Source organism: Haliotis asinina, chromosome 14 (genome assembly GCF_037392515.1).
Source record: "Haliotis asinina isolate JCU_RB_2024 chromosome 14, JCU_Hal_asi_v2, whole genome shotgun sequence".
NCBI classification, from domain to species: Eukaryota; Metazoa; Mollusca; class Gastropoda; order Lepetellida; family Haliotidae; genus Haliotis; species Haliotis asinina.
The window spans coordinates 3,826,892-3,853,796 of NC_090293.1; the positions used below are offsets into that span (position 1 = coordinate 3,826,892).

The window sequence follows — 26,905 nt, forward strand, 5'->3', positions numbered from 1 at the left end:
CAATATGCAACATGTGGCAATTTTCCATATCCGAATGTATTTGACTGCTTGAAGACTAGCTGAGTAATTTGCTGTGAAAATGTTCAGCTGTTTATCAGCTGCCCCGGTGGCACAATCGGTTAGCGCGCCGTACTTATAGTCAGTACCTTCCCCATGATGAGCATGGGATGAGGAATGCGGAGGTTGTGAGTTCGAGCCTCACCCGGGGCATGCTTCCTTTTCTTTATTTTTCTGACATTTTCCCAAACACTCTCACTCCCATTACACCCACCAGCGTCATGGAAGTAAGTGTGTGACAGATGAAAATACATCTTGTAAATGGCAACTGACACATTTTGAAATATGTGAAGTTTAGAATATCCCACGCCAATGGTGTTTACACAGGCAGATCGTAACTGCAATCGACCACCCCGGGACCAACAGCTGTTAAAAGCATGGCAAATTGCCACCACTTATCAGATGCCTCCATAGCTCAGTGGTTAGAGCACTGGTCTTGTAAACCAGGGGTCGTGAGTTCGATCCTCACTGGGGGCTAGATGTCTTTTGTCGCTGTTTTAAGCTTTTGGGTTTTTTTTTGCAGTTGAGCATATAAACCCTCTTCATCAGGCACCATGGTGAAGTCTTGTGCAAGCAACTAAGGTAACTCAGTTCTAAGGCTGCCGGTCTCCTAAACTAGGGGTCGGGACATCGATGATCATTTGGGACTATCAAACAGGTTTCTTTCAAAACATGCAATAATTTGGTCCTCATTCGGAAGAAACCTTTGTGCAGTTTGAGGCCAACTATTCGTCACATGACTGGAAACAGCTGTGAGTTCACCCCAGTGGCATTAGGGACAAATGCATGTGTGAGTTTAACGTGGCCTTTGTTACCCAAGTGCAAGTGCCTTTGAGGGTCTGAAGTCCATAACCAAGCCTTTATAATTAAATGCCTCTACTCGACTCAACTGAAGTTGTACAATTCATATATTTTAAGTGAACAAAATGTATCTTTCGCACTCAATATTTGTCAGAAGACACCCATAAAAACGGTATTGTTTGAATGTGCTGTTGCAATCTATTTGTGTTTTCTACTGCAAGAGATCTTAGTCTAAGAGATAAGAGCGAAAATAGGAATTGATACGTTGCGGTTGATGGCCTACTGCCTTCATAGCTCAGTGGATAGAACACTGGTCTTGTAAACGAGGCATGGTGAGCTCGATTCTCACTGGAGGCTCATTGTTTTCTACAGATTTCTATCAGCGAGGTGTCAGGATGCCATTGTGCTACCCAGACGGTGAACGTCCCCTCACATGCAAATCGGCCGCCAAGCAAACGTTTCAGTTGCATCAACATGAAAGAATTATCAGCTTGAAAGCAAATTCTGGAACTTTGGAAAGGTAAAGAAGAGAATAAGATGAAATACCCGAGTTGCGATTGACCTACTTAATGTTTGTTCAGTTCAATATGCAACATGTGGCAATTTTCCATATCCGAATGTATTTGACTGCTTGAAGACTAGCTGAGTAATTTGCTGTGAAAATGTTCAGCTGTTTATCAGCTGCCCCGGTGGCACAATCGGTTAGCGCGCCGTACTTATAGTCAGTACCTTCCCCATGATGAGCATGGGATGAGGAATGCGGAGGTTGTGAGTTCGAGCCTCACCCGGGGCATGCTTCCTTTTCTTTATTTTTCTGACATTTTCCCAAACACTCTCACTCCCATTACACCCACCAGCGTCATGGAAGTAAGTGTGTGACAGATGACAATACATCTTGTAAATGGCAACGGACACATTTTGAAATATGTGAAGTTTAGAATATCCCACGCCAATGGTGTTTACACAGACAGATCGTAACTGCAATCGACCACCCCGGGACCCACAGCTGTTAAAAGCATGGCAAATTGCCCCCACTTATCAGATGCCTCCATAGCTCAGTGGTTAGAGCACTGGTCTTGTAAACCAGGGGTCGTGAGTTCGATCCTCACTGGTGGCTAGATGTCTTTTGTCGCTGTTTTAAGCTTTTGGGGTTTTTTTTGCAGTTGAGCTGATAAACCCTCTTCATCAGGCACCATGGTGAAGTCTTGTGCAAGCAACTAAGGTAACTCAGTTCTAAGGGTGCCGGTCTCCTAAACTAGGGGTCGGGACATCGATGATCATTTGGGACTATCAAACAGGTTTCTTTCAAAACATGCAATAATTTGGTCCTCATTCGGAAGAAACCTTTGTGCATTTTGAGGCCAACTATTCGTCACATGACTGGAAACAGCTGTGAGTTCACCACAGTGGCATTAGGGACAAATGCATGTGTGAGTTTAACGTGGCCTTTGTTACCCAAGTGCAAGTGCCTTTGAGGGTCTGAAGTCCATAACCAAGCCTTTATAATTAAATGCCTCTACTCGACTCAACTGAAGTTGTACAATTCATATATTTTAAGTGAACAAAATGTATCTTTCGCACTCAATATTTGTCAGAAGACACCCATAAAAACGGTATTGTTTGAATGTGCTGTTGCAATCTATTTGTGTTTTCTACTGCAAGAGATCTTAGTCTAAGAGATAAGAGCGAAAATAGGAATTGATACGTTGCGGTTGATGGCCTACTGCCTTCATAGCTCAGTGGATAGAACACTGGTCTTGTAAACGAGGCATGGTGAGCTCGATTCTCACTGGAGGCTCATTTTTTTCTACAGATTTCTATCAGCGAGGTGTCAGGATGCCATTGTGCTACCCAGACGGTGAACGTCCCCTCACATGCAAATCGGCCGCCAAGCAAACGTTTCAGTTGCATCAACATGAAAGAATTATCAGCTTGAAAGCAAATTCTGGAACTTTGGAAAGGTAAAGAAGAGAATAAGATGAAATACCCGAGTTGCGATTGACCTACTTAATGTTTGTTCAGTTCAATATGCAACATGTGGCAATTTTCCATATCCGAATGTATTTGACTGCTTGAAGACTAGCTGAGTAATTTGCTGTGAAAATGTTCAGCTGTTTATCAGCTGCCCCGGTGGCACAATCGGTTAGCGCGCCGTACTTATAGTCAGTACCTTCCCCATGATCAGCATGGGGTGAGGAATGCGGAGGTTGTGAGTTCGAGCCTCACCCGGGGCATGCTTCCTTTTCTTTATTTTTCTGACATTTTCCCAAACACTCTCACTCCCATTACACCCACCAGCGTCATGGAAGTAAGTGTGTGACAGATGAAAATACATCTTGTAAATGGCAACTGACACATTTTGAAATATGTGAAGTTTAGAATATCCCACGCCAATGGTGTTTACACAGACAGATCGTAACTGCAATCGACCACCCCGGGACCCACAGCTGTTAAAAGCATGGCAAATTGCTCCCACTTATCAGATGCCTCCATAGCTCAGTGGTTAGAGCACTGGTCTTGTAAACCAGGGGTCGTGAGTTCGATCCTCACTGGGGGCTAGATGTCTTTTGTCGCTGTTTTAAGCTTTTGGGGTTTTTTTGCAGTTGAGCTGATAAACCCTCTTCATCAGGCACCATGGTGAAGTCTTGTGCAAGCAACTAAGGTAACTCAGTTCTAAGGCTGCCGGTCTCATAAACTAGGGGTCGGGACATCGATGATCATTTGGGACTATCAAACAGGTTTCTTTCAAAACATGCAATAATTTGGTCCTCATTCGGAAGAAACCTTTGTGCAGTTTGAGGCCAACTATTCGTCACATGACTGGAAACAGCTGTGAGTTCACCCCAGTGGCATTAGGGACAAATGCATGTGTGAGTTTAACGTGGCCTTTGTTACCCAAGTGCAAGTGCCTTTGAGGGTCTGAAGTCCATAACCAAGCCTTTATAATTAAATGCCTCTACTCGACTCAACTGAAGTTGTACAATTCATATATTTTAAGTGAACAAAATGTATCTTTCGCACTCAATATTTGTCAGAAGACACCCATAAAAACGGTATTGTTTGAATGTGCTGTTGCAATCTATTTGTGTTTTCTACTGCAAGAGATCTTAGTCTAAGAGATAAGAGCGAAAATAGGAATTGATGCGTTGCGGTTGATGGCCTACTGCCTTCATAGCTCAGTGGATAGAACACTGGTCTTGTAAACGAGGCATGGTGAGCTCGATTCTCACTGGAGGCTCATTTTTTTCTACAGATTTCTATCAGCGAGGTGTCAGGATGCCATTGTGCTACCCAGACGGTGAACGTCCCCTCACATGCAAATCGGCCGCCAAGCAAACGTTTCAGTTGCATCAACATGAAAGAATTATCAGCTTGAAAGCAAATTCTGGAACTTTGGAAAGGTAAAGAAGAGAATAAGATGAAATACCCGAGTTGCGATTGACCTACTTAATGTTTGTTCAGTTCAATATGCAACATGTGGCAATTTTCCATATCCGAATGTATTTGACTGCTTGAAGACTAGCTGAGTAATTTGCTGTGAAAATGTTCAGCTGTTTATCAGCTGCCCCGGTGGCACAATCGGTTAGCGCGCCGTACTTATAGTCAGTACCTTCCCCATGATGAGCATGGGATGAGGAATGCGGAGGTTGTGAGTTCGAGCCTCACCCGGGGCATGCTTCCTTTTCTTTATTTTTCTGACATTTTCCCAAACACTCTCACTCCCATTACACCCACCAGCGTCATGGAAGTAAGTGTGTGACAGATGACAATACATCTTGTAAATGGCAACTGACACATTTTGAAATATGTGAAGTTTAGAATATCCCACGCCAATGGTGTTTACACAGGCAGATCGTAACTGCAATCGACCACCCCGGGACCCACAGCTGTTAAAAGCATGGCAAATTGCCCCCACTTATCAGATGCCTCCATAGCTCAGTGGTTAGAGCACTGGTCTTGTAAACCAGGGGTCGTGAGTTCGATCCTCACTGGGGGCTAGATGTCTTTTGTCGCTGTTTTAAGCTTTTGGGGTTTTTTTTGCAGTTGAGCTGATAAACCCTCTTCATCAGGCACCATGGTGAAGTCTTGTGCAAGCAACTAAGGTAACTCAGTTCTAAGGCTGCCGGTCTCCTAAACTAGGGGTCGGGACATCGATGATCATTTGGGACTATCAAACAGGTTTCTTTCAAAACACGCAATAATTTGGTCCTCATTCGGAAGAAACCTTTGTGCAGTTTGAGGCCAACTATTCGTCACATGACTGGAAACAGCTGTGAGTTCACCCCAGTGGCATTAGGGACAAATGCATGTGTGAGTTTAACGTGGCCTTTGTTACCCAAGTGCAAGTGCCTTTGAGGGTCTGAAGTCCATACCCAAGCCTTTATAATTAAATGCCTCTACTCGACTCAACTGAAGTTGTACAATTCATATATTTTAAGTGAACAAAATGTATCTTTCGCACTCAATATTTGTCAGAAGACACCCATAAAAACGGTATTGTTTGAATGTGCTGTTGCAATCTATTTGTGTTTTCTACTGCAAGAGATCTTAGTCTAAGAGATAAGAGCGAAAATAGGAATTGATACGTTGCGGTTGATGGCCTACTGTCTTCATAGCTCAGTGGATAGAACACTGGTCTTGTAAACGAGGCATGGTGAGCTCGGTTCTCACTGGAGGCTCATTTTTTTCTACAGATTTCTATCAGCGAGGTGTCAGGATGCCATTGTGCTACCCAGACGGTGAACGTCCCCTCACATGCAAATCGGCCGCCAAGCAAACGTTTCAGTTGCATCAACATGAAAGAATTATCAGCTTGAAAGCAAATTCTGGAACTTTGGAAAGGTAAAGAAGAGAATAAGATGAAATACCCGAGTTGCTATTGACCTACTTAATGTTTGTTCAGTTCAATATGCAACATGTGGCAATTTTCCATATCCGAATGTATTTGACTGCTTGAAGAGTAGCTGAGTAGTTTCCAGTGAAAATGTTCAGCTGTTTATCAGCTGCCCCGGAGGCACAATCGCTTAGCGCGCCGTACTTATAGTCAGTACCTTCCCCATGATCAGCATGGGATGAGGAATGCGGAGGTTGTGAGTTCGAGCCTCACCCGGGGCATGCTTCCTTTTCTTTATTTTTCTGACATTTTCCCAAACACTCTCACTCCCATTACACCCACCAGCGTCATGGAAGTAAGTGTGTGACAGATGAAAATACATCTTGTAAATGGCAACTGACACATTTTGAAATATGTGAAGTTTAGAATATCCCACCCCAATGGTGTTTGCACAGACAGATCGTAACTGCAATCGACCACCCCGGGACCAACAGCTGTTAAAAGCATGGCAAATTGCCCCCACTTATCGGATGCCTCCATAGCTCAGTGGTTAGAGCACTGGTCTTGTAAACCAGGGGTCGTGAGTTCGATCCTCACTGGGGGCTAGCTGTATTTTGTCGCTGTTTTAAGATTTTGGGTGGTTTTTTTTGCAGTTGAGCTAATAAACCCTCTTCATCAGGCACCATGGTGAAGTCTTGTGCAAGCAACTAAGGTATCTCAGTTCTAAGGGTGCCGGTCTCCTAAACTAGGGGTCGGGACATCGATGATCGTTTGGGACTATCAAATAGGTTTCTTTCAAAACATGCAATAATTTGGTCCTCATTCGGAAGAAACCTTTGTGCATTTTGAGGCCAACTATTCGTCACATGACTGGAAACAGCTGTGAGTTCACCACAGTGGCATTAGGGACAAATGCATGTGTGAGTTTAACGTGGCCTTTGTTACCCAAGTGCAAGTGCCTTTGAGGGTCTGAAGTCCATACCCAAGCCTTTATAATTAAATGCCTCTACTCGACTCAACTGAAGTTGTACAATTCATATATTTTAAGTGAACAAAATGTATCTTTCGCACTCAATATTTGTCAGAAGACACCCATAAAAACGGTATTGTTTGAATGTGCTGTTGCAATCTATTTGTGTTTTCTACTGCAAGAGATCTTAGTCTAAGAGATAAGAGCGAAAATAGGAATTGATACGTTGCGGTTGATGGCCTACTGCCTTCATAGCTCAGTGGCTAGAACACTGGTCTTGTAGAGCAGGCGTCGTGAGTTCGATTCTCACTGGAGGCTCATTTTTTCTACAGATTTCTATCACCGAGGTGTCAGGATGCCATTGTGCTACCCAGACGGTGAACGTCCCCTCACATGCAAATCGGCCGCCAAGCAAACGTTTCAGTTGCATCAACATGAAACAATTATCAGCTTGAAAGCAAATTCTGGAACTTTGGAGAGGTAAAGAAGAGAATAAGATGAAATACCCGAGTTGCGATTGACCTACTTAATGCTTGTTCAGTTCAATATGCAACATGTGGCAATTTTCCATATCCGAATGTATTTGACTGCTTGAAGAATAGCTGAGTAGTTTCCAGTGAAAATGTTCAGCTGTTTATCAGCTGCCCCGGTGGCACAATCGGTTAGCGCGCCGTACTTATAGTCAGTACCTTCCCCATGATGAGCATGGGATGAGGAATGCGGAGGTTGTGAGTTCGAGCCTCACCCGGGGCATGCTTCCTTTTCTTTATTTTTCTGACATTTTCCCAAACACTCTCACTCCCATTACACCCACCAGCGTCATGGAAGTAAGTGTGTGACAGATGACAATACATCTTGTAAATGGCAACTGACACATTTTGAAATATGTGAAGTTTAGAATATCCCACGCCAATGGTGTTTACACAGGCAGATCGTAACTGCAATCGACCACCCCGGGACCCACAGCTGTTAAAAGCATGGCAAATTGCCCCCACTTATCAGATGCCTCCATAGCTCAGTGGTTAGAGCACTGGTCTTGTAAACCAGGGGTCGTGAGTTCGATCCTCACTGGGGGCTAGATGTCTTTTGTCGCTGTTTTAAGCTTTTGGGGTTTTTTTTGCAGTTGAGCTGATAAACCCTCTTCATCAGGCACCATGGTGAAGTCTTGTGCAAGCAACTAAGGTAACTCAGTTCTAAGGCTGCCGGTCTCCTAAACTAGGGGTCGGGACATCGATGATCATTTGGGACTATCAAACAGGTTTCTTTCAAAACACGCAATAATTTGGTCCTCATTCGGAAGAAACCTTTGTGCAGTTTGAGGCCAACTATTCGTCACATGACTGGAAACAGCTGTGAGTTCACCCCAGTGGCATTAGGGACAAATGCATGTGTGAGTTTAACGTGGCCTTTGTTACCCAAGTGCAAGTGCCTTTGAGGGTCTGAAGTCCATACCCAAGCCTTTATAATTAAATGCCTCTACTCGACTCAACTGAAGTTGTACAATTCATATATTTTAAGTGAACAAAATGTATCTTTCGCACTCAATATATGTCAGAAGACACCCATAAAAACGGTATTGTTTGAATGTGCTGTTGCAATCTATTTGTGTTTTCTACTGCAAGAGATCTTAGTCTAAGAGATAAGAGCGAAAATAGGAATTGATACGTTGCGGTTGATGGCCTACTGTCTTCATAGCTCAGTGGATAGAACACTGGTCTTGTAAACGAGGCATGGTGAGCTCGGTTCTCACTGGAGGCTCATTTTTTTCTACAGATTTCTATCAGCGAGGTGTCAGGATGCCATTGTGCTACCCAGACGGTGAACGTCCCCTCACATGCAAATCGGCCGCCAAGCAAACGTTTCAGTTGCATCAACATGAAAGAATTATCAGCTTGAAAGCAAATTCTGGAACTTTGGAAAGGTAAAGAAGAGAATAAGATGAAATACCCGAGTTGCGATTGACCTACTTAATGTTTGTTCAGTTCAATATGCAACATGTGGCAATTTTCCATATCCGAATGTATTTGACTGCTTGAAGAGTAGCTGAGTAGTTTCCAGTGAAAATGTTCAGCTGTTTATCAGCTGCCCCGGAGGCACAATCGCTTAGCGCGCCGTACTTATAGTCAGTACCTTCCCCATGATCAGCATGGGATGAGGAATGCGGAGGTTGTGAGTTCGAGCCTCACCCGGGGCATGCTTCCTTTTCTTTATTTTTCTGACATTTTCCCAAACACTCTCACTCCCATTACACCCACCAGCGTCATGGAAGTAAGTGTGTGACAGATGAAAATACATCTTGTAAATGGCAACTGACACATTTTGAAATATGTGAAGTTTAGAATATCCCACCCCAATGGTGTTTGCACAGACAGATCGTAACTGCAATCGACCACCCCGGGACCAACAGCTGTTAAAAGCATGGCAAATTGCCCCCACTTATCGGATGCCTCCATAGCTCAGTGGTTAGAGCACTGGTCTTGTAAACCAGGGGTCGTGAGTTCGATCCTCACTGGGGGCTAGCTGTATTTTGTCGCTGTTTTAAGATTTTGGGTGGTTTTTTTTGCAGTTGAGCTAATAAACCCTCTTCATCAGGCACCATGGTGAAGTCTTGTGCAAGCAACTAAGGTATCTCAGTTCTAAGGGTGCCGGTCTCCTAAACTAGGGGTCGGGACATCGATGATCGTTTGGGACTATCAAATAGGTTTCTTTCAAAACATGCAATAATTTGGTCCTCATTCGGAAGAAACCTTTGTGCATTTTGAGGCCAACTATTCGTCACATGACTGGAAACAGCTGTGAGTTCACCACAGTGGCATTAGGGACAAATGCATGTGTGAGTTTAACGTGGCCTTTGTTACCCAAGTGCAAGTGCCTTTGAGGGTCTGAAGTCCATACCCAAGCCTTTATAATTAAATGCCTCTACTCGACTCAACTGAAGTTGTACAATTCATATATTTTAAGTGAACAAAATGTATCTTTCGCACTCAATATTTGTCAGAAGACACCCATAAAAACGGTATTGTTTGAATGTGCTGTTGCAATCTATTTGTGTTTTCTACTGCAAGAGATCTTAGTCTAAGAGATAAGAGCGAAAATAGGAATTGATACGTTGCGGTTGATGGCCTACTGCCTTCATAGCTCAGTGGCTAGAACACTGGTCTTGTAGAGCAGGCGTCGTGAGTTCGATTCTCACTGGAGGCTCATTTTTTCTACAGATTTCTATCACCGAGGTGTCAGGATGCCATTGTGCTACCCAGACGGTGAACGTCCCCTCACATGCAAATCGGCCGCCAAGCAAACGTTTCAGTTGCATCAACATGAAACAATTATCAGCTTGAAAGCAAATTCTGGAACTTTGGAGAGGTAAAGAAGAGAATAAGATGAAATACCCGAGTTGCGATTGACCTACTTAATGCTTGTTCAGTTCAATATGCAACATGTGGCAATTTTCCATATCCGAATGTATTTGACTGCTTGAAGAATAGCTGAGTAGTTTCCAGTGAAAATGTTCAGCTGTTTATCAGCTGCCCCGGTGGCACAATCGGTTAGCGCGCCGTACTTATAGTCAGTACCTACCCCATGATCAGCATGGGATGAGGAATGCGGAGGTTGTGAGTTCGAGCCTCACCCGGGGCATGCTTCCTTTTCTTTATTTTTCTGACATTTTCTCAAACACTCTCACTCCCATTACACCCACCAGCGTCATGGAAGTAAGTGTGTGACAGATGAAAATACATCTTGTAAATGGCAACTGACACATTTTGAAATATGTGAAGTTTAGAATATCCCACGCCAATGGTGTTTACACAGACAGATCGTAACTGCAATCGACCACCCCGGGACCAACAGCTGTTAAAAGCATGGCAAATTGCCCCCACTTATCAGATGCCTCCATAGCTCAGTGGTTAGAGCACTGGTCTTGTAAACCAGGGGTCGTGAGTTCGATCCTCACTGGGGGCTAGCTGTATTTTGTCGCTGTTTTAAGATTTTGGGGGTTTTTTTTTGCAGTTGAGCTAATAAACCCTCTTCATCAGGCACCATGGTGAAGTCTTGTGCAAGCAACTAAGGTAACTCAGTTCTAAGGGTACCGGTCAGTAGTATAGGGAATAGGGGTTTTGGCTCACTTTCAAGAAATGTCTCTACAAAGCCTTATTTACTAAATAAGGCTTTGGTTGGGCCATTAGCTCTTGCTACTATTACCCCTACTACAATGAAACAGTTTACCGTGTATTGGTTGGAGGTAACACTGTGCCGTACGGTACGATCAATAATTCTTCTCTTACAAACCCCCTACCCGGCCCACCCCTCAAGTAGTACAAGTTAGGTTCGTCGGCTTTCATATCCACTTTATCTATGTTGTAAGTTTTGACTGACCATATAGGATCGGTGGCTCGCTTACGGCTATCGCCCTCGTGTTCCCCTATGTCATGTTTATATCGATGAAACAGTTTAACGTGAACCGCCTACGATCTCTTTGGTGTTCATAATAAAGGCTTGCTGGGCTTTTTGTATCCCCTGTTCTATGTACTTTTTTTCTCGTCCTCGCTGATAGCAGACTTACGAGACTTGGACCGAATATCTTGTTTTATTCCGTTATATTTTGTGAGTTCAGAGAGGATTGAACGAAACTCCTCTTCTGAGATCTTACTATCAGAGAGTGCCGTGGAAATACGCTCACTCACTGTGTTGAGCTTTGCTTCGGCCAGAACCCTGATCTCGTCGTGTTTCAATGCCTTACGATGAAGTCTGCGTGATACTAACTTAAGCGCCAACCCTAACACCCCTGCCACCCCAGCTGTTATTTCAAAACCTAGCACTATAGGTGCAGCCACGATGGTAGCCAACAACCCAACGCCTGCCGCCCCTAGTCCCATGCTGGTTGCCATAAGGGTAGTGTCAGCCCCGTCCACGATATTGAAAGCCCTATTGTACTTCTTACATAGTGCTTTCCGCGTGTCACGGTCTTGTTCTAGTTGACGTTTCACATCACATAACTGCCTCAAGCGGAACCCATCTACGGTTTCCAACGTCTTCGCTACTTCCTCTACGACTGGGTACAGACCCATCCTATAATATATATTTTGAAAGATATTTTAATTGGGTTTCATTTAATAGTCCTTCAATGTATTTGAAGTCTACAAGTTGTATACTAGTATTCAGGGTAATAGGTGAGAGTCTAATAGAATTTTCTGTTGTAATAAAAACCCCACTGAGATTTATTAAGCGGTTTATAGGACCCCCGTAGGTATCCCGTTGTATAACAATACGACAATATTTTCTTGTGTGTTCGTCAAACCAGTGTATTGACACCCCGGGTAAAATTTGGTGTACTTTTGAGGTGTTTTCATTACCTAAAAATACAAAGAAGACTTCTATGATGAGTGTGAAAGGGGAGGATGTATTAAGACCTACGTTAGGATTATTATTGATAAATGCTAATTTATTGTCTTCTCCAGGCATTAACCTATTTTTTTCGGTCTCAGAAGTTGCTATGAATACCCTATCCGGAATGAAATCCCCGGTCCAGATACCGTTGTTCCTAATCTTAGTGACATATTTTGTATATGTATCCATTGTGATATAAGGTGAGGCGAGTGTTAAGTTGATCAGCCATTTAGGCTCTTTTAAATCTGATAACGGCACCAGTCTGTACACGTTGTCTTTGAAGTGTAGGACGTATAATTCATCTTCCTCACCAGGCTGATCGAATCCCTCCGTATCTCCTAGGTCGTTAAGCGTAGTGTTGGGATGATGACTGGTCATTATTATACTATTATGATATAATTTCCAACTGGTTTTTTGATAATAGTTCAGGGGTGAACTTCATACCCATGAAGTGTATGTTGTCAGGTAGGAAGATATTGGTTAGTGATATCTTGTTTTCCACGATCACGTTGACCCCCTGCAGACTGGTGTTGGAGTCGGAACCCACCCGCACGTAAACGTTACAAACTTGATACTGGTGTCGTTTCACCCACCCGAGTTTGATCCCCTTCACGATCTCGATATTATTCCCCGATGGTTCCCCTAGGTAGACTTTGATGATCAGTGTTGAGTTTGCCGGTAGACTCTCTAGTATCTTGACCACACCTTCGAATTCAGACACCAACTGCAATGTCACGTTTTGTATGGCCGGTTTACTCGATAGCATGTGGGCTGCCATAGTGTTGACTGGGCTGACGACTACGCTACGTCTCTGAGTTGGGACATAAGCCACAAGCAGGGTTCCATTGTTCACGACTTTATTTAGGTGGTTGTCTTTGTTATCCGTAAACACGTAAGGGGAGACGAGTCTAATATTGAGAAACCAGTCGTCGTTATCGGGTAACAACACCCACTTGTTATCTTCAGTGAAGACGAGCATATATGGTTTGTTTTGGGCGACGGTAGTGCTCTCAACATCGTCTAAGTCGAACAGTTTACCCCCGAACGATGGGTATATTATCCAATTATTATCACCGGTGTTGACAAGGGCGTACTTAGTGTTGACTGTTGCTCTTGTGGTATCTATCATATCACTTAGGGTTCCACCGGAGGGGATTTCAACGCGTTTGTAAATGTTGTTTTTCAGTTGCAAGGCGTACGATTTACCATCTACTCCGGGAGCGTCGAAACCGCGCGTGTCTCCGAGGTCGGAGATCCCGATATTGACGCATTTTTTCACTCCGGGCCCTTGTGCGCTGGTCATTTTACATGAAGCGTTAAGCTGAGGTATCCTATATTTACAGGATTATGATTTATATCTAACACTGATATTGTCAGCTCAGGTATGTTGCCCTGGGTTAATCTCTTATACTGCCGTGGTGAAAACGACTCGGTTCTACCGTCGTTGAATTTCTCAGTTTTCACCGGCACTGCTCTCAGTATAGTGGAAGGGTGACCTCCTTGAATGTTGTACGTTGTGCTCACCTGACCGAGATGAATGTACAGCTCTCGGTACGGTACTAGGTCGGGTAACTTCGTGCCTGTGACGGTTGTTGTTGGTTTTATCTCGTCAGGAGACATACCGAGTATCCTCGCTAATGGTCGGCCGAGCCTCAAGGGGTTTCTTCCGTTGTTGATTAACACCACTGTGCCGTTTGAGTCGTTCATCTTGAGTTCGGCTCCCAGGGGTTTGAAGACCTCGTCGTTTAGAGAGCACACGCTGTAGTAGCCGTCAGTTATCTGGCTGCGAGTTCCACTGACGAACAGCTTATTGTTGCTGGCGTTGATGTTAGTCCATTGCGGTAGGTAGGTGATATCGCAGAGTGCGACTTCGAGTTGACCTGACGTGTTATCGATCGCGTGCGTCAGCTGAACGGCCTCACCGCTTGTTATTCCTGGAAGTGTTATGTACATGTTAGAGTATATATGCTCATTATATAATAGTTTTAAAATGTATTCCCCTGGTGTGTTTTACCCTAAACTGGATGTAGATTTCTCCCCCATGAAGATCGTGGTTGCTCCTGAGTTGTATTTCAATGCCCAGCTTTTAGATGTGTTCGATAAGTATAAGCTTTCGGTGACTACATTTATGCAGTCCACGCTTGGTTCAACAACCCTATGCAGTTCTGGCAGAATCAATTCAACTTTGCCGTGTGGTGCGCTACAACGGGGTGTGGTGTGACATTGGCCGACACTCGGCGTGGACCGCTGAGTCAGTCTGTGTTCAAGTTCCACGTGTACTACCAGGTCAGACGTATCCTTAAAGAGATCAGCGCCCCCCTCCCACAGGACAAAGCGTGGGGCGCAACAAACAACCCGTACGATAGACGGGCCTACGAACATATTTGCAATGAATTCGAAATAAACCCGAAGACGGATTGGCGTTTGCCGGGGCCGAACCACGGGTTGGGTATTCCTTATGATGGCGCGCGATCAGTGAAAGAAGTCAGTGATGATTTACTGAAACGAGATATACTACGCCAGGACTTTGCTTTGTCGAGTAATGAATGGAGGGATGATCGTATGAACTTTAAAGGTGGTGTTGCTTTCACAGTCCAGAAAGTGGAGCAGTCAACCGCAGACGGGTGGAAAATGTTCATGCTGGACACGTCGAAAGGATTCACTCGTGCCGGGGTAGTCAGGTTGAACGTCTCGATTCGAACGTACGTGTGGGCGCTGTTGGGTGCGCAGTCTATGACGCGTTCCAACATCCTCGGTAAGGGAACTGCTTACGACGCTCAGAAACAGTTCGTTTCCAACGTTGAGGATGCTATCAATTCTCCAGTTGATCTCCCGCGGGCCATCGACCGTTACGAAAACGTGTTAGAATACGCCAGATCGAAAGTCAATTACGTGTTCGGTGTGGGGCTGTACATGGCTCCGAGTGATATGCAACTGAGAGTAAAAAAAGTGGTGGGTTATAACAACAAAATAGTCATAGCCACGAAGGATCAAAAGTTGGGTATCAACCCCGATATTAACACCCCCTATATCCCACACATCCCACCACGTGAAAAGGGTATAGTGGCGCCACCTCCGGAGCCTAAAATTCAACCAACACCACACCCCCATATTCATGTGGGGGTACCCCCCTATCAGCAGCATATTGATAATAAAACGGCCCTGGTGGTTGGTGGGGTAGCTTTGGGACTTATTTGGTTAAAGATTTTTTAGCCGCTACGTACACCAGACCCGCCACGGCGACGATGGCTGCCCACAGGTTTTGACTGAGCCATATGGCAGTTTTAGACAGAGCGCTCAACAACCACGAGACGATGCTACCCAGGATGCCGGGAAGGGCTTCGGCGGCTTTACCAGCCAGTTTAGCTAAGCCTTCCCCGAGTTTTTTTATCCAGTCTTTAACCCCGCCGCCTGTGGGAGTTCCCCCGCCGCCAGGTGTGGGGGTTCCCCCCACCAGTGACACCACCAGGGTTGATATGATGAAACCCAATGCAGTCAGAATACTGGCGATGGTGACCCCTTGCTCCCGGAATAATATCCGAATCCTGTTGGCTAAAGTTGTATCCTCGTTCAGTATTCTATCGATTGTTTCCCGAATGCGACTGATCTGGGATCGAAGCTGTTCACGATTCGAGGAAGCGGCTTCCAATCGTGTACGTCTCTCGTCTTCTAAATCACGTATTCGTTCATTGATACGACGCTTCATATCATCGTTTTCAGTTTCGTTGAGTTTGGTTTTTTCCCTAGCGATGTGCTCGTCGATTTCGTTCAGTTTCCCCATGTTGTTCACGAGTTCTCCACGCACGCGTTTCACGGCTTCGTCTAAGCCGCGCAGTTCCCTTACCGGAAAGTCAAACCCCGGTAACGGTTTGTCCCAGTAGGTGCTCAACAGTTTTTCTATGCTGTCCGAGGCTTCTGTAGCACGCTGTGGTGTCATTTCATCTCTAGTGGTGAGGTGGGATCTGGTAGCTTGCAGATCTTCTTTAACGGCCTTAGGTATTGCACCACCGTAATCATTCATGTTTAGATTTTTACGGATAAATTCGACACCATGGCGGCTGGCTAGAGTTGACAAGGCCAGTGGTTTTTTATTGCTCTTGTTAAAGAGGTCAACCCCTGGGTCAGACTTAAGGCGTAGAACACCCTTTGTATCAATAAAAAAATTCTTATGATATCGACCCTGTGGTTCAACGTAGTTTTTATCTCTTCTTAAACTTTCGTAATAATCATTTACCATTGTTTCCAAGAGTTCTTGGTTCAATGGTGAACTAGTAAATGAGGTCTCCTGCTCATCATCGAATGCCTGGGCACTAGCGCCCGGCATCTCCGTCATATCTATATCTTCATCCATTAGTATTAAAAATATATTTCTTTTATATAACAATGTACGGTAGAAAATTAGATCCTTTCAGAAGATTGAGAGAGCCATTAGGAGCCAGAGCCGTGCGCCAGTCGGTGACCATCACCAACAATCCCAGCAAGATAGACCAGAATCAAACTCTGCTGGTTAGATTTCCAAACCTTGGTGAGAATGACCTCATTGTACCAGGCACTGTTCGACTGGCGTTCAATATCACGTTGACCTCCGACAACGACAAACGCGAGCTAGTGCGTAACGTGGGTCGAGCCATCATCAAGAAAACGACCGTCAAGATCAGCGGTAACGAGGTGCTGAGCATCGACGACAGCGACGTGTTTCACTGCTACAAGGATCTCTGGAAAAGCGAGAGAGAACGAGTCAATGATGTGTACCAGGGCATCAGTAAATCAACCCGGGCGCGCATAGGGTATGTCTTCACGCAAGAGCAGCAAGACAAGCTATCGGACGGTGAAAAGGCCATCGCTCGAGCATACGGGAATCGATTCTGCGTGCCGCTAGACTTCGAGTTGCTCACGGGACACGCGCCGTTTTACCAGGCCGCGCTGGGTGATAGACTCGAATACGAGCTCACGTTTAACGACTATAGCAAAGTAGTGCGTACGCCGAACGGTGATGAGGCCAGTTATGCCATAGACAACATCTCTCTGGAGTTCGACATGGTCACTAGCCCTGAGCTGGCCAGGCAGGTTCGAAGTCAGTACTCTGGGAAGATGGCTATCCAGTACGATCGCGTACTGAGGCATAGATCAGTCGTGCGAGATAAGAGCGACACTGTGTGGAATATCAACCTGAACGTGCCGGCGCGATCGATGAAAGGTATCCTGGTACCCACAACTACCCACTGACCCACACTGCGCCATAGTGTGCGGGCAGACTGGCTGTGGGAAGACCGTTTTCGTGTTGGATATGTTGGAGGGTTACTACAAGGATGTATTCGATAACATCGTTATCATATGCCCTACTCTGAGTATGAATAAAACGTACGCGCGACCTTGGGTGATGACGGACCCGGACGTACACAAAATCGACCCTGGAACACGCCTGCAGGACTGGTTGAAAGCTCTTCACGAGAAATTTAAAGGGGAACCGACGCTGTTCATACTGGACGACTGCAGCGCTAATCGCGAGATAACAAAAAAGAGAGACATGCTATCGTACCTGGCCTTCTCCGGCCGGCATGCAAATCACAGCGTCTGGGTGCTAACGCAGAAGTTCAACTCGGTGTTGAAAGACCTCAGGGAGCAGACGCGATGGGTAGCCTTATTTCACTGCAAGGACAGGGATTCGTTCGAGGAGTGTTTGAGAGAGAACGATGTGATGAGTAAATTAGAACGGGAACGGGTGAAGAAACAGCTCGCTGAAACTAAACACGCTAAGCTCATGCTAAAGACCGACCAACCAGTAGCATATATAGTATGCTAAAGCTAAGCAAAGCTAAGCAAAGCTAAGCAAAGCTAAGCAAAGCTAAACAAAGCTAAGTATATAGCTATGATATTTGAAGTATTTGTCGTGTGCAACTTAACCTTCATTTCTCTGTGTTTTGCCTGCATCGGGTATTATATAGTTAAAACTAAATCTTACTTGTTATATTATAAGATGGAGTGTGAGGAATTGCTCGAACAATTGTCTGTGGAGGGTTCCCCCACGTCGCCGGCAGGCCCCACTGATGACAAGCGAGAGAAACTGGTGGCGTTGGCTGTTGGCGGCAAAGCCAAACATTACTTTGGAGACTACACTCCGGATAAAATTCACAAAATGTCAGCCGAAGAAATCGATAAGCTGTACGCTAGATACGAGTCCCGGCTCGGAGCAGAAATGACAAAGACAATAGGATCGGCTATGACCCAGATATACACCGGTATTGTATCACACTTCCTTCCCATTCCACCAGAGCGCCGACTTTACCTGTGGGAAGACCTCGAGAAAGACCCTTTTATCGAACACGCCGTGAGCTCTATCAGCTGCGGGCTGTACCACAAATATGGTATGTTGTTGGCTCCAGTGACGGCGGCGATTATCACGGCAAAACATTGTCAATTTGAGAGAAAGAATAATAATAATAGTATAGATGGATGCTGCACAGGAACCAGTGGAGGTACCCCCAACAGTGGGTTCACAGGAACCAGTGACCCCAGTGGGGGTACCCCCAACAGTAACCAGACAAAAGAATCCTAAGAGAGTAGCTGCCGGTAAAAAACGGTGGTGTAACCAACATAAAGTGACCACCCCAACCCGACTGTTGTTGGCTGTAGGCGTAACTGCTGCCGTGGTTATAACATGGTTATACGTGGGGATACCCTCCCACAGTGAGGGAAACTCTAGGGGTGTGGGGGGTACCCCCACGCCGCCGGCAGGCCCCACTGTCGACCCGCATATCATGTTATAATTTTAATATTTTATATCATATACATAATGTCTGAGGGGAAAACGTTCGTCAACGACGCATACCACGCCACAGTGGTAGCCAGTCTAGCCGTAGGGTACGCTCGGTTGACTAAAATGGTGCTTAAACAACCAACTATCAAGCTAGATTTCAACCTGCAGGATATGGGTATGCTCATAATGAACCTTGGTATGGCTATGGCCACAAAAGACAATCCTAGTAAAACAAGGAATAATACCTGATAATATAATGAAATAAATATAGGGATGGCCACGATAGCTATGATGGTCGGTGGGGCGTTAGTGAATGCCCTAGCATTTTCCGGGAGTAATTTCCTCTTCTCGAAACTACGAGATGATCACGCGGCTGAAATACAGGAAGAAAGGAAGCGACACGATCTCGCTACTGAGAAATTACAAAGAGCACAGGCTGAGTACGCTAAAAAACGCCTCCAGAGGATCGATTTTATTAATGAACAACTCCAGCGTGAAAACCAGCCCGTTCAAACATTCAACGATGTTGATGAAGCAATGAAAGAATACTACCTACTAACTGGTAAACAATTGGAACCGCTAATAAACCCACACTCGCTCAGTACTACACACCATCCAAGGGACAAATGAATCGTGAACTGGGCTTCATAGTGTTGGGTATAGCAGCTACTGCGTTGGTTGCGAAGCAATTAAATTAAAATACCTATATAAGTAAACATGAGACCCGCTCCATACCGATGCGAATACATACTTATGGGGAAGACCGAGGCCTGTGGTAGGAAATGCAGGAATCAGGGGTTCTGTTGTTTCCATATGGGAAGTCCTAACTACACGTGTTCTGTGTGTGGTATCGGGGTTAAAGGACACTACTGTCTATGTAAAGCTCACGGAGCGAACGTAGTCAGACATCAACTCATCTACGAGAATAAAAAAGGCTACATAAAAGAACGTAGGCGACTGCTCAAGATAGACTCCAGTGTGTGAAAGGGTTACCTCCCTTTACTGTGAAGCAATTAGACATTGGTTCTCTTAGGTGTAAACACGATGTCTACTGTAAGCGAGCTCAAGCGGGTCGCAAAACAGAGAGGTGTGATCGGGTATTCTAGAATGCGGAAGTCAGCATTGTTGAGATTACTAGGTTTAGAAGCCCCTCCTACAGTAAAACAATTAAAAGCTCAAGCAAAACAGCTTGGATACACGGGTTATTCAAACCTGGGGAGAGCCGGGTTAACCGCATTGTTATCACATGCCCCCGTAGCACGTCCCACTGTAAAACAACTGAAAGTTGAGGCACACGATTTGGGTTTAGGCGGGTATTCCCGTATGAGAAAACCACAGCTTTTAGAATTATTACGACAGAATAGAGCTATTGACCTACAGTTCGTGCGCACTGAGCGCGCTGTAGGCAACTATTTGAGAGGTTGGCGCATGCACATTGATAGAAACATAGACATTACAGATATCAAGCCTCTGATAGCTGATAAGGTCAACCAGGAACTAAATAACCTAGGAAGTATCAAGTTTCAGATCACAGTGAAAATGTCGCTCGATAAGCAGGTTGGGGGCCCCACAGGGGCCACTGAGTATGTTCAGCCTTACTTCCGAGGTCAACAAGAGGTCGTCACACATACAGAGACCATTGACGCATCAATCGATACCAGTTTTCAGCAGATACGAGAATACCTAGAACGCTACACACACTTGGGGTCCGGGTGGGCTGTAGATAAAATCGATAATGTCTATCTAGACATAGCTAACTACGTGCCGTTCAGAGGCGGGTCATACCTAGCCTTGCCTCCCTACTATAGGAACAAACATGCCATAGTAAACGTTAAGAATAGAGGAAACGATTGCCTGAGGTTAGCTATCAGGTCAGCCTTATTTCCAGCTGGCGCTAATTCAAATAGGCTTTCTAGCTATCCCCAAGATGATGGGCTCAATTGGGATGGTATAGATGAACCCACCCCCATATCCCAGATCACTAAAGTAGAAAAACAGAATAATCTGGCTATAAATGTCTTTGGGCACGAAGGTAACACAACAATAGTACACAGGGTCAGCCCTGTGAAGGATCGCCAAGTTATCAATATATTCATGATCCAGCGAGGTGACAAGTATCACTACACATGGATAAAACACTTTAGCAGGCTGTTGTATGACCAATCAGCATACAAAGGAAAGACCCACTTCTGTGAACGATGTCTACATGGCTTCACCCGAGCTGATTTATTAGAATCCCACCGGGATGATTGCCAAGGTGTGGGGCAGACGGCCATACGAGTCGACATGCCTAAGGAAGGTGATAATATCCTAAAATTCTGTAACCACAAGAACCAAATGTCTGTGCCTTATATCATATACGCCGACTTCGAAGCCTTAGTGGCTGCCGCCGGCGAGGCTCCCAGTGGTACCTTTACCCACAAGACACAAGAGCATAAAGCCTGTTCGTTTGGATACATTGTCGTCCGTTGTGACGGGGAAACGAAAGCTCCGGTAGTATATAGGGGGCCTGACGCGGCTGAAAGGTTTCTAAAGTGTTTGCAGGAGGAAGAAAAAATTATTAGGAATGCATTGTATAAAATCGCTCCCATGCGTCTGACCCGAGTCGACAGGCTAGCCCACGCTAGTAGCACTAACTGTCACGTGTGTGAATCACCACTTAACGGTGATTCGGTGAGAGATCACTGTCACATAACTGGTAAGTATAGAGGCGCCGCTCACAACGCGTGCAACCTCAAGCTTAAAATCAACCCTAAGACAATAAACATCCCCGTTGTCTTTCACAACTTGAGAGGGTACGACTCACACTTGATCATGCAGGCAATCGCGAAAATCGATGGTAATATAACGTGCATCCCCAACAACATGGAGAGATACATCTCCTTCAGCTTAAACGGACTTAGGTTCATTGACTCGTTTCAGTTCCTCCTGTCGTCACTCGACAGTCTGGTCAAGGCCAACAATACCTTCCCTATCACCGATCGATACACAGACGCCGAGACTAGACCCCTGCTTATGAGGAAGGGTGTGTACCCCTATGAGTACATGGATAGTTGGGCCAAGTTCACCGAGACCAGACTACCCCCTATTGACTGCTTTTATAGCAAGCTGAATGAGGCGTCCGTCTCACGAGATGATTACTCGCACACGACTAACGTATGGAATAAACTGGGTTGTAAGAACCTGGGTGATTATCACGACCTGTACTTGAGGACAGATGTACTGCTGTTAGCCGACGTGTTTGAGACGTTTAGGCGGACGTGTTTCAAGCAGTATAAACTCGACCCCGCATGGTATTACACCAGCCCAGGTCTGTCGTGGGACGCCTTGCTTAAAAAGACCGGAGTTAATTTGGAATTGCTCACAGATTACGACATGCACCTATTCATTGAGAAAGGCTTGCGAGGTGGGATTTCCATGGCATCCAAACGATACGCGAAAGCAAATAATCAATACGTGAAAGGTTACGATCCTAACAAACCAACCAATCACATTCTCTACCTAGACGCAAACAACCTGTACGGCTGGGCCATGAGCCAGTATCTACCTACAGGGGGATTCGAATGGGTACCCCACGTTGATGTTATGAGGGTTGCACCAGATTCGAACAAAGGGTATATCCTCGAGGTTGACTTAGAGTATCCCAAGGAATTACACACATCACACAACAGCTACCCCCTGGCCCCCGAACGTATGAGGGTTAACCCAGACTGGATGTCTGAGTACCAACATAACTTGTCAGGTGGGCGTGTGACAGACGTTGAAAAACTCGTGCCTAACTTAATGAATAAGACCAAGTACATCGTTCACTATCGCAACCTACAGCTGTACCTGTCGTTGGGTATGAGGCTGACCAAAATACACAGGGTGCTCATGTTCGACCAGAGCCCATGGATGGAGCCCTACATCAGAATGAACACAGACCTTCGAAAAAAAGCCACCAGTGATTTTGAGAAAAATCTCTACAAGCTCATGAACAACTCGGTGTTTGGTAAGACTATGGAGAACCTGAGGAAACGCGTGACCGTGAAGCTGGTTCGGTCGAGTGAGGAAGACAAGCTCAGGAGATTGATAGCCAATCCGGCATTCAACCGTAGTAAGATATTCACAGACAACCTGGTTGCCCTACACATGAAGAAAAGCCACATAAAATTCAACCGGCCTGTTTACGTGGGGATGAGCATCCTCGATTTATCCAAACACCTGATGTACGACTTTTACTACAACGAGCTCAAGAAACAGTACGGTGACAGGTGTGAAGTGCTGTACACTGACACGGATTCCCTGCTGATGGAGATTCGAACCGAGGACGTGTACGAGGACATGAAAAAACACCTCGATTTATACGACACCAGCGACTACCCTAAGACCCATGCCATACACAGTACGGTAAATAAAAAGGTCCTAGGTAAGATGAAGGACGAGTGTGCTGGCACGCCCATAGCCGAGTACATAGGTTTGAGACCTAAGATGTACTCCATACTGAAAGCCGACAATAGTGAGATCCGGAAGGCTAAGGGGGTTAAGAAGTATGTGGTGAAACAACACATCAAACACGCCAGATTCAAGGAAGCCCTGTTCAAGACCCGTACCTTTAGACATAAAATGAACACACTTAGAAGTGATGGACATAAGATATACGGACTGACTATAAACAAGACGTCCCTGTCGCCTATGGACACGAAACGTTGGATAGCTATTGATGGGATAAACACATACGCGTATGGACATGAAAAAATTTGAGGCTATTTACTACAGCCCGCGTGGGTACTGGAAAGGAGCTAGCGCAGTAGATAAGCTAGCTAAAATAGCGCGAGTACCCCCGGAGGAAGCCAAAGCGTGGCTTGAAAAACAAGCCCTGTGGCAGATCTATTTGCCGGCACCACGCTACGTGCCTAGAAGGAGGTTCGGTATTAACATACCTAATAGCGTTCACCAGGCAGACCTACTGTTCCTACCCCACGACAAGAGGTACAAGTATGCCTTAACCGTAGTGGACGTAGCCAGTCGTTACAAGGAAGCCGAACCCTTGACCACGAAAGATTCGGCCCAGGTAGCCAGAGGATTCAAACGCATATACAAACGCAGTCCGCTGACGTGGCCAACAGAGCTGCAAGTTGACCCCGGACGGGAGTTCATGGGTGCCGTGTCACAACTGCTAGCCAAACACAATACAAAGGTCAGGCGTGGCACGGCCGGAGCCCATCGCAGCCAAGCCATAGTTGAGAGATTTAATAGGACTTTGGCTGAGCGCTTGTTCGGCTATCAGTATGCTAGGGAGATGGCCACCCCTGGAAAACGATCGACTGAATGGGTCACGAGGTTACCCAAGGTGGTGTCGGCAATCAACCATGAAGTCACCCGTCTCACCGGTAAGAAACCGGCAGACGCTATCAAACTAAAATCAATAGTTGCAGAGTCGGCCGCTCCATTGCGTGGGAAGGAGAAACAGATACCAGATAGGGCCCTAGTGAGGTATCTATACCAGCCGGGGGAACACGAGGGCGATAGCCGTAAGCGAGCCACCGATCCTATATGGTCAGTCAAAACTTACAACATAGATAAAGTGGATATGAAAGCCGACGAACCTAACTTGTACTACTTGAGGGGTGGGCCGGGTAGGGGGTTTGTAAGAGAAGAATTATTGATCGTACCGTACGGCACAGTGTTACCTCCAACCAATACACGGTAAACTGTTTCATTGTAGTAGGGGTAATAGTAGCAAGAGCTAATGGCCCAACCAAAGCCTTATTTAGTAAATAAGGCTTTGTAGAGACATTCATTGAAAGTGAGCCAAAACCCCTATTCCCTATACTACTCGGTCTCCTAAACTAGGGGTCGGGACATCGATGATCATTTGGGACTATCAAATAGGTTTCTTTCAAAACATGCAATAATTTGGTCCTCATTCGGAAGAAACCTTTGTGCAGTTTGAGGCCAACTATTCGTCACATGACTGGAAACAGCTGTGAGTTCACCACAGTGGCATTAGGGACAAATGCATGTGTGAGTTTAACGTGGCCTTTGTTACCCAAGTGCAAGTGCCTTTGAGGGTCTGAAGTCCATACCCAAGTCTTTATAATTAAATGCCTCTACTCGACTCAACTGAAGTTGTACAATTCATATATTTTAAGTGAACAAAATGTATCTTTCGCACTCAATATTTGTCAGAAGACACCCATAAAAACGGTATTGTTTGATTGTGCTGTTGCAATCTATTTGTCTTTTCTACTGCAAGAGATCTTAGTCTAAGAGATAAGAGCGAAAATAGGAATTGATACGTTGCGGTTGATGGCCTACTGCCTTCATAGCTCAGTGGATAGAACACTGGTCTTGTAAAGCAGGCGTCGTGAGTTCGATTCTCACTGGAGGCTCATTTTTTCTACAGATTTCTATCACCGAGGTGTCAGGATGCCATTGTGCTACCCAGACGGTGAACGTCCCCTCACATGCAAATCGGCCGCCAAGCAAACGTTTCAGTTGCATCAACATGAAAGAATTATCAGCTTGAAAGCAAATTCTGGAACTTTGGAGAGGTAAAGAAGAGAATAAGATGAAATACCCGAGTTGCGATTGACCTACTTAATGTTTGTTCAGTTCAATATGCAACATGTGGCAATTTTCCATATCCGAATGTATTTGACTGCTTGAAGAGTAGCTGAGTAGTTTGCAGTGAAAATGTTCAGCTGTTTATCAGCTGCCCCGGTGGCACAATCGGTTAGCGCGCCGTACTTATAGTCAGTACCTTCCCCATGATCAGCATGGGATGAGGAATGCGGAGGTTGTGAGTTCGAGCCTCACCCGGGGCATGCTTCCTTTTCTTTATTTTTCTGACATTTTCTCAAACACTCTCACTCCCATTACACCCACCAGCGTCATGGAAGTAAGTGTGTGACAGATAAAAATACATCTTGTAAATGGCAACTGACACATTTTGAAATATGTGAAGTTTAGAATATCCCACGCCAATGGTGTTTACACAGACAGATCGTAACTGCAATCGACCACCCCGGGACCAACAGCTGTTAAAAGCATGGCAAATTGCCCCACTTATCAGATGCCTCCATAGCTCAGTGGTTAGAGCACTGGTCTTGTAAACCAGGGGTCGTGAGTTCGATCCTCACTGGGGGCTAGATGTATTTTGTCGCTGTTTTAAGATTTTGGGGTTTTTTTTTTGCAGTTGAGCTGATAAACCCTCTTCATCAGGCACCATGGTGAAGTCTTGTGCAAGCAACTAAGGTAACTCAGTTCTAAGGGTGCCGGTCTCCTAAACTAGGGGTCGGGACATCGATGATCATTTGGGACTATCAAATAGGTTTCTTTCAAAACATGCAATAATTTGGTCCTCATTCGGAAGAAACCTTTGTGCATTTTGAGGCCAACTATTCGTCACATGACTGGAAACAGCTGTGAGTTCACCACAGTGGCATTAGGGACAAATGCATGTGTGAGTTTAACGTGGCCTTTGTTACCCAAGTGCAAGTGCCTTTGAGGGTCTGAAGTCCATACCCAAGCCTTTATAATTAAATGCCTCTACTCGACTCAACTGAAGTTGTACAATTCATATATTTTAAGTGAACAAAATGTATCTTTCGCACTCAATATTTGTCAGAAGACACCCATAAAAACGGTATTGTTTGATTGTGCTGTTGCAATCTATTTGTCTTTTCTACTGCAAGAGATCTTAGTCTAAGAGATAAGAGCGAAAACAGGAATTGATACGTTGCGGTTGATGGCCTACTGCCTTCATAGCTCAGTGGATAGAACACTGGTCTTGTAAAGCAGGCGTCGTGAGTTCGATTCTCACTGGAGGCTCATTTTTTCTACAGATTTCTATCACCGAGGTGTCAGGATGCCATTGTGCTACCCAGACGGTGAACGTCCCCTCACATGCAAATCGGCCGCCAAGCAAACGTTTCAGTTGCATCAACATGAAACAATTATCAGCTTGAAAGCAAATTCTGGACCTTTGGAGAGGTAAAGAAGAGAATAAGATGAAATACCCGAGTTGCGATTGACCTACTTAATGTTTGTTCAGTTCAATATGCAACATGTGGCAATTTTCCATATCCGAATGTATTTGACTGCTTGAAGAGTAGCT

The 26,905-nt window shown here is 45.3% G+C and overlaps 18 non-coding genes across 18 annotated transcripts; all 18 read left to right on the forward strand.

The window, feature by feature from the left end:
- The first annotated feature begins 100 nt into the window (after window positions 1–100).
- Window positions 101–210, forward strand: Trnai-uau (transfer RNA isoleucine (anticodon UAU)). The gene is made up of 2 exons: window positions 101–138; window positions 175–210. It is a non-coding gene; the product is annotated as a tRNA-Ile (tRNA).
- Window positions 211–461: 251 nt separating this feature from the next.
- Window positions 462–534, forward strand: Trnat-ugu (transfer RNA threonine (anticodon UGU)). The gene has a single exon. It is a non-coding gene; the product is annotated as a tRNA-Thr (tRNA).
- Window positions 535–1,541: 1,007 nt separating this feature from the next.
- On the forward strand, window positions 1,542–1,651 carry Trnai-uau (transfer RNA isoleucine (anticodon UAU)). The gene is made up of 2 exons: window positions 1,542–1,579; window positions 1,616–1,651. It is a non-coding gene; the product is annotated as a tRNA-Ile (tRNA).
- A 251-nt stretch (window positions 1,652–1,902) lies between these two features.
- Trnat-ugu (transfer RNA threonine (anticodon UGU)) lies at window positions 1,903–1,975 on the forward strand. The gene has a single exon. It is a non-coding gene; the product is annotated as a tRNA-Thr (tRNA).
- Window positions 1,976–2,982: 1,007 nt separating this feature from the next.
- Window positions 2,983–3,092, forward strand: Trnai-uau (transfer RNA isoleucine (anticodon UAU)). The gene is made up of 2 exons: window positions 2,983–3,020; window positions 3,057–3,092. It is a non-coding gene; the product is annotated as a tRNA-Ile (tRNA).
- A 251-nt stretch (window positions 3,093–3,343) lies between these two features.
- On the forward strand, window positions 3,344–3,416 carry Trnat-ugu (transfer RNA threonine (anticodon UGU)). Its single transcript has one exon. It is a non-coding gene; the product is annotated as a tRNA-Thr (tRNA).
- A 1,006-nt stretch (window positions 3,417–4,422) lies between these two features.
- Trnai-uau (transfer RNA isoleucine (anticodon UAU)) lies at window positions 4,423–4,532 on the forward strand. Its single transcript has 2 exons — window positions 4,423–4,460; window positions 4,497–4,532. It is a non-coding gene; the product is annotated as a tRNA-Ile (tRNA).
- A 251-nt stretch (window positions 4,533–4,783) lies between these two features.
- On the forward strand, window positions 4,784–4,856 carry Trnat-ugu (transfer RNA threonine (anticodon UGU)). Its single transcript has one exon. It is a non-coding gene; the product is annotated as a tRNA-Thr (tRNA).
- A 1,368-nt stretch (window positions 4,857–6,224) lies between these two features.
- On the forward strand, window positions 6,225–6,297 carry Trnat-ugu (transfer RNA threonine (anticodon UGU)). Its single transcript has one exon. It is a non-coding gene; the product is annotated as a tRNA-Thr (tRNA).
- A 1,008-nt stretch (window positions 6,298–7,305) lies between these two features.
- On the forward strand, window positions 7,306–7,415 carry Trnai-uau (transfer RNA isoleucine (anticodon UAU)). Its single transcript has 2 exons — window positions 7,306–7,343; window positions 7,380–7,415. It is a non-coding gene; the product is annotated as a tRNA-Ile (tRNA).
- Window positions 7,416–7,666: 251 nt separating this feature from the next.
- Window positions 7,667–7,739, forward strand: Trnat-ugu (transfer RNA threonine (anticodon UGU)). Its single transcript has one exon. It is a non-coding gene; the product is annotated as a tRNA-Thr (tRNA).
- Window positions 7,740–9,107: 1,368 nt separating this feature from the next.
- Window positions 9,108–9,180, forward strand: Trnat-ugu (transfer RNA threonine (anticodon UGU)). Its single transcript has one exon. It is a non-coding gene; the product is annotated as a tRNA-Thr (tRNA).
- A 1,008-nt stretch (window positions 9,181–10,188) lies between these two features.
- Trnai-uau (transfer RNA isoleucine (anticodon UAU)) lies at window positions 10,189–10,298 on the forward strand. Its single transcript has 2 exons — window positions 10,189–10,226; window positions 10,263–10,298. It is a non-coding gene; the product is annotated as a tRNA-Ile (tRNA).
- A 251-nt stretch (window positions 10,299–10,549) lies between these two features.
- Trnat-ugu (transfer RNA threonine (anticodon UGU)) lies at window positions 10,550–10,622 on the forward strand. Its single transcript has one exon. It is a non-coding gene; the product is annotated as a tRNA-Thr (tRNA).
- A 14,483-nt stretch (window positions 10,623–25,105) lies between these two features.
- On the forward strand, window positions 25,106–25,178 carry Trnat-ugu (transfer RNA threonine (anticodon UGU)). The gene has a single exon. It is a non-coding gene; the product is annotated as a tRNA-Thr (tRNA).
- Window positions 25,179–25,503: 325 nt separating this feature from the next.
- On the forward strand, window positions 25,504–25,613 carry Trnai-uau (transfer RNA isoleucine (anticodon UAU)). The gene is made up of 2 exons: window positions 25,504–25,541; window positions 25,578–25,613. It is a non-coding gene; the product is annotated as a tRNA-Ile (tRNA).
- Window positions 25,614–25,863: 250 nt separating this feature from the next.
- Trnat-ugu (transfer RNA threonine (anticodon UGU)) lies at window positions 25,864–25,936 on the forward strand. The gene has a single exon. It is a non-coding gene; the product is annotated as a tRNA-Thr (tRNA).
- Window positions 25,937–26,546: 610 nt separating this feature from the next.
- On the forward strand, window positions 26,547–26,619 carry Trnat-ugu (transfer RNA threonine (anticodon UGU)). The gene has a single exon. It is a non-coding gene; the product is annotated as a tRNA-Thr (tRNA).
- Window positions 26,620–26,905: the final 286 nt, after the last annotated feature.